At 37.2% G+C, this 7176-nt stretch overlaps 1 non-coding gene across 1 annotated transcript; it reads left to right on the forward strand.

Moving 5' to 3' along the window:
* Positions 1 to 508: 508 nt before the first annotated feature.
* LOC121988199 lies at positions 509 to 614 on the forward strand. Its single transcript, XR_006113936.1, has one exon. It is a non-coding gene; the product is annotated as a small nucleolar RNA R71 (small nucleolar RNA).
* Positions 615 to 7176: the final 6562 nt, after the last annotated feature.

Here is a 7176-nt window from a genome sequence, read left to right on the forward strand (position 1 = left end):
CACTATGGCATTGACTGTACTAGAATTTGTTCCCATATTTTCTAGCTTTTAAGTAAGAGCATCCAATTTTGAAGACATCAAAGTAATTGCATCTACATCAAACTTTCCTGATGCTTTAACTGGGTTTGGATAAGAATAGCCTCCACTTCTTTTTATTGCCCATTGATGATGATTTTGTGCTACATTTTCAATAATACTCTCGGCTTCATCTAGGTTTTTGTTCATAAGTTCCCCTCCAGCTGCAGAATCTAGAGACACCTTTGTATAATACATCAAAGTAATTGCATCTACATCAAACTTTCCTGATGCTTTAACTGGGTTTGGATAAGAATAGCCTCCACTTCTTTTTATTGCCCATTGATGATGATTTTGTGCTACATTTTCAATAATACTCTCGGCTTCATCTAGGTTTTTGTTCATAAGTTCCCCTCCAGCTGCAGAATCTAGAGACACCTTTGTATAATAGTTGATGTCATTATAAAATGTATATAGAACTAGCCATTTTTTCAATTCATGGTGTGGCCATTGTCTGAGCATATTGTTGTATCTATCTCATGCTTTAAATAATGATTCAGAATCTGACTGTCTGAAGCTTGCTATTAAATTTCTCATATGAGCAGTTTTGTTTGGAGGATAGAATTTGTCCAGAAATTATTACTCACATTGTTCCCAAGTGGATATACTATTTACAGGTAAAGAATTTAGCCACTGTTTGGCTCTATCTCTCAAAGAAAATCCAAATAATAATAATTGCACTACTTCTGCTGGAACACCATTCATTTTCATCGTACCACGGATTTCATAGAAAACTTCAAGATGTTGATTAGGACCTTCGAGTGGTCCACCTCCAAACTGATTCTGTTGTACCATAGTGATTATCCCAGGTTTGATTTCAAAATTATTGGCTTCATTAGCTGGTCTTGTGATGCTAGAATAAAGTCCTCTTGCATACGGTGTTGCATAATCTTTCAGTGGTTTGTTTGCCATATTTGAGTGTTCTTGTTCTTCTAGATGTCCTTGGGAGGTTTTTCTTTTATGAAAGGTTCTATCAATTTCAGGATCAAAAGGTAACAAATCACCTGCAAGGTTAGATCTTCGCATACAAAGAACAAGATCACAAGTCACAAAATTTGTTCTTTACTTGAAAGGCAAAGAACAACTAAACTGAAATTCTAAAAATATAAAATGCAGAATTTGAATTGCAACAAGACAAATTGCAGAAAAAAAATCAGAAATAAAAGATAAGATTGTGAAAATAAAATTTCTAAGACTAGTTACAACTATGTAATAAAAAAGAAAAGTTTAGTCTAACTTGAATGATTATCTCTAATGTTATAAACACAATCCCCGGCAACGGTGCCAAAAACTTATTACGCAACTGTAAGTGCATGGTTTCATCGTCAGTAATAAAAAGATATCGATCCCACAGGGATTGATTATAAGCACAAGAGATGTCTCACGTAGAATTAGCTAAACAATCAACAAGGTAAGGAATGAACTAAGTAGCAACTAGAAATGGAACTAGGAAAGTAAATGAAGTATATGGTTTGGTGATTGTTCTAGGAATTTGGTTTCATTGTAATATTCATTGATGTAGCATGGTTCTCCAATTCATATCCTCAATTGACATGTATTTGTAGGAAGTTTTTGATTTTCTCCTGCAGAAGAAAACTGGCAAGGGACTTCGATCTAGACCTCTAGCGATTAAATGATTATGATCCCTATGAAGTCCGTTAATGGGGCAGCTTGTCACCAACGCCCCTCGGTCATACAACACAGAAACACAACACCACTCAATTCACATAAAAGTGCAGGAACTAAATGCATTCAACTATTCCACCTTCTTGTAGAGACTAGCTTCACCTTTCAAGGTGATCCCCTAAACGTCCATTAGTAGGGCAGCCTGTCACAAACATCCCTCGATCATACGATCTAGGGTATCCCTCTATAGGATCCAAAAGCCTCACAAACATTCAATCAAACATGGTAATTAGATCCAAACACAAGCATCCACATAAGATCAAATAGATACAAAACACATCAACATCATCTAAATAAGAAATTGACATATCCATGAGATTCATACATCAAATCACACCACAATTACTTCCTTAATCCTAGAACGATGAATCTACTCCATAGTACAAAGATAGAGATCTGAAGATAAAGAAATTACAAACATTCCAACCCCCATCGAGAAGAGAGAATAGAAATGCTTATCTAGAGACGATGAGTGATCTTCGGAAACAATCCTTAGCTTCTGGACTCGATACGGAGGTGGAGATGGCTTAGGATCGCTGGAACAAAGTTGGAGAGGATAAAGAATAGCCCCAAATTGAATCTCCCAAAAAGGGAGAGCCTCCTCTGGTAAAGCTACACGGCCTGTCTGCACCACACGGCTAAGTTTATTTTCCTCTTTGCTTCTTTAGCATGGTCGTGTGGTTCACATGGCCAGTGTTGTCTTCCTTTATTTGTTGACAGTGTTGGTTACTGCACCTGGATTCCGTTATGTTCCCCTGTATAAAAATTTTGTACAAACATAGAACTTTTCCTAGCTACCCATGTGCTCTACTGAAGTTAAACTTGGATTGCAAACGATGCTTAACATTATTAATCCAAGTTTCTCTTCAGAAATTAAACTTGGATTGGAAATAAAACTTAACATTTTACTCCAAGTTCAACCAATGTGTTCTTCAGAAGTTAAACCATATTACAAAAGATGATTAAACATTTATTTCAAAGATTGGCTTCCAGGTTAAACATGGGGAGGCACTAGGCCTTCTTGGGTATGGGATCATCCACCACTTCCTAGGCAAAGTCTTTCAAAGAAATTAAATGTTTAAACTTCTTACAGTAACCATCAATTTAACTAAAGAGACCTCAATAGAAGTACAAGATCGAAACACAAAATCGATAACACAAAATCGATAACCTAAAATCGATAGCCTCTTGCATTGGTATTTCAGGATCCATTCAAAGAATATGAACTAATTATGAAGCGGAAACTAATAATTAGTTATACCTTTCTTTGAAGATTTAATAACCTCTTGATCTTCTATTGTATTCCTCTCCTCCTCTTGGACGTCGTGTGGGCGACGATCTACCAAGATGAAATCCACCCAAACCTTCTTCTTCCTTCCAAGCTTTCGGCCACCAAAGGGATATCACAACTAGAGAACCTCCTTTCTCTTCTTATTCACCTCCAAGTATCCGGCCACCAATGGAACTCCAAGCTTGATGTCGCCGGTCACAAAGAAGAAGAAGAAAAGAAGAAGATGAAGGGTCGGCCACCAAGGAAAGGAAGAGGAAATAGAAGATGTGTTAAACCCTAAGGCACCACCTCCTCTTCTTTTATAATCCATGGTGATTGCAAAAAAGGAAAATTTTAAAACAAAATTAAAACTTCCTTTTAATCCTCTATCATGGCCGGCCACACCCTTTTCATCAAACAAGGAAAGATTTTAAACAAAAATTAAAATCTCTCTTTTAAAATCCCTTTTGTGGATAGCTATAAAAGGAATATTTTATAAAATTAAAATCTCTCTTTTAAATCCTTTTGCAGATGTCTATAAAAGGAAAGATTTCAATAATTAAAATCTCTCTTTTAAATCCTTTTTATGGATCTCTATAAAAGGAAAGATTTTAACAAGATGAAAACTCCTTTTATTTCCTTTGGTGACCGATCTAAAAAAGGAAAGTTTTATAATTAAAATCATTCTTTTAAATCCTTTTTATGGATCTCTATAAAGGAAAGATTTAACAAAAATAAAACTTCCTTTTCTAATTTATGTGTGGCCAGCCCCTTGCTTGGGCACCAAGCAAGGCTTGGTCGGCCCTAGCTTGGGCTCCAAGCTTGGCTTGGCCGACCCCTTACTTGGACACCAAGCAAGGCTAGCTTAGGCTAAGAAGCTGGGCTTTGGGTGGATATAAGGCTTTATATAAGAGGCTACAATAGAGACCTAGAGGAGGAATTAGCTTTGGTCTCCCGATGAGCTTGAGCTTCTCATGTTCGCCCCGAACACCCAACTCAAATTCATTAATAATAACTCATACCACTAAAGAGTTATTATTGAACTACCGCACCAATCCCAAATTATATTATGGGCTCTTTCTTATCATGAATGTGTTAATCTCCTTGTATTTAAGATATCGAATGTCCATTAATTAAATGAGTTACTGACACTCACTTAATTAACATCTAGCTCCAAGAGTAGTATCACTCACCTTTATTGTCATGCCGGACTAAGCCCACCTGCAGGGTTTACATGGCAATCTTTGAGTTCCTCAAGGGAACATCATCAACCTAGATAACTAGGACACATTTTCCTTCTATAATCAACAACACACCATATAAATAATATTATTTCCCAACTTATCGGACCTATTGATTTAATGAACTAAATCTCACCCATTGATAAATTAAAGAAATAAATACTAAATATATGTATTTGTCATTATACGCACTTCCATAATAACAGGGGTCATGTTCTTTTATGCAATTAGTATAAAAAGAACAATCTCAAATGGTCCTGCTCAATACACTCAAAGTGTACTAGTGTAATTTTATAGTCAAGATAAACTAATACTAAATCACACTACGACCATTCCAATGGTTTGTCCCAATCCATTTTGGTCATGAGCTACTATTTATAATTTATAAGAAACTGATAACATAATCTTCTGTGTGACACCACACACCATGTTATCTACAATATAAATTAAATAAGCAACTACATTTAACATAAATGAAGATATTTGACCAACGTGATTCTTATTTCAAAATAAATGTTTATACAAAAAGCTAGCCTTTTAGTATACATTCTAACAATCTCTCACTTATACTAAAAGACTATGCTACCATATATGTTGTCATACATCTGATTCTCATCCCCTCAACATTCCCATCAAAAGCTCTCACCGGAAGAGCCTTAGTGAAAGGGTCTGCCAGGTTATCTGCTGATGCAATCTTGGCGACAACAACTTCTCCTCGCTTTACGATGTCTCGTATCAGGTGATACTTGCGCTCAATGTGTTTACTTGCCTTATGGGCTCGTGGTTCCTTCAAGTTTGCTACTGCACCACTATTATCACAATAAAGTGTGATAATTTTGGGCAAACCAGGAATCACATCTAAGTCCATCAAAAAGTTCCTGAGTCATACAGCTTCTTTTGCTGCCTCAGAAGCTGCTACATACTCAGCTTCCATAGTGGAGTCTGAAATGCACTTCTGCTTAACACTCCTCCATGCTATGGTTATACCTCCCAAAGTAAACACATACCCCGAGGTCAACTTACTATTGTCCCTATCTGATTGGAAGTCAGAATCCGTGTAACCCACAGGGAGCAAATCATCTTCCTGGTAAACTAGCATATAATCTCTAGTCCTTTTCAGGTACTTTAATATATATTTTACGGTAGTCCAATGTCCTTGTCCTGGATTATTTTGATATTGCTAACCATGCCCACGGCAAAACAGATATCCGATCTCGTACATAGCATTGCATACATTAGGCTTCCTACAGCCGAAGCATAAGGAACTGCCTTCATCTCCTCTATTTCCTTTGGTGTCTTTGGAGACATCTCTTTAGATAAAGGTACTCCATGCCAAAAAGGTAAGAAACCTTTCTTGGAGTTTTGCATACTAAAATGAGCAAGGATAGTATCGATGTATGAAACTTGAGATAAGCATAACATCTTTTTCTTGCGATCCCTTATTAATTTTATCCTAAGAATATATCCACATTCTCCCAAGTCCTTCATATTAAACTATTTGGACAACCATATCCTTACGTCTGATAATAATTTGACATTGTTGTCAATGAGCAAAATATCATCTACGTATAGTACAAGAAATACCATCACATTTCCATCACTCTTCTTGTATACATAAGACTCATCCGGACACTGAATAAATTCATAAGACTAGATCACTTCATTAAACCGGATGTTCCAAGATCTTGAAGCTTGCTTTAGCCCATAAATAGACCGATTGAGCTTACATACGAGATGGTCTTTGCCCTTTGCAATCAATCTCTCTGGTTGCTTCATATGGATGTTTTCTTCAAGACTTCCATTAAGGAAAGTTGTCTTGACATCCATTTGTCAAATCTCATAATCCATATGAGCAGCAATAGATAAAAGAATCTGGATAGACTTAAGCATGGCTACCAGTGAAAAGGTTTCCTTATAATCGATTCCCTCTTTCTGAGTATACCCTTTCGCAACAAGCCTCGCTTTAAAGGTTTCCACCTTCCTGTCTGCCCCTCTTTTCCTTTTGTAGACCCACTTACATCCAATGGCTTTTACATCATTTGGTGGTTCTACTAGCTCCCAGACTTTATTAGAATACATAGATTCTATTTCAGAGTTCATTGCACTTTGTCAAGATGCTGCATCTTTATCTTGGAGTGCTTCATCATAAGTGCAGGGAGCAGGTTCATGTTTACCAGGGATCAAGTTCAAAGACTCTCCCAAAAACATGAATCTATCAGGTTGCCGAACAACCCTACGACGTGGCACTGCTTGTAATTGTACATCATTGTTTCACGTGTTGCAGTTTCTTGTGATATCTCATCTTGTACCGTTGGTACTAAAGTAGATGTGTCTTCTCTTATTTCTCCAAGAACAATTTTACTCATAGGCTTGTGGTTTATTACATAATCCTCTTCTAAAAATCAGGCATTGGTGCTAACAATGACCTTTGTTGGATTTTTCGGGCCGCGAAAATCATTTCTTCGCGTCGCGGAAACCCCGAAACCCCGCCACCGGATCCGTGCGAAGAATAAAACCTTCGAAAAACATTACGAGTACGAGTTTTATGCTAGTTCTAAACTAGATTTACAATGAGAAAACCTTTTACCCTTGATGCGTGCCCTTCGTGAGTCCCGCTTGTCCAAGGAGATGCCGGATCTCAAGTTATCAAGGTAGACAACTCTCTATGCGTATCCACACGAACTAATTAGGTGGAGAAGACTAAATAATAGGTGTGCTAGCACCTAGATGGTTCGGCCAAGGAGAAGAGGGAGAGGAGAAGGAGAGCTTGAGGAAGAAGATGAGTTTAATTCACTTGAATGGAAAAATGAAATCCATTCACTATGAAAAGTGGTCGGCCACCTTCATGGAGTGTAACTCCTTTTTTTTTCATTAAATGTGGAGAGCCACATTAAATTGAAAGGG

The sequence above is a fragment of the Zingiber officinale genome, chromosome 5B (assembly GCF_018446385.1).
Source record: "Zingiber officinale cultivar Zhangliang chromosome 5B, Zo_v1.1, whole genome shotgun sequence".
Classification (NCBI taxonomy): domain Eukaryota; kingdom Viridiplantae; phylum Streptophyta; class Magnoliopsida; order Zingiberales; family Zingiberaceae; genus Zingiber; species Zingiber officinale.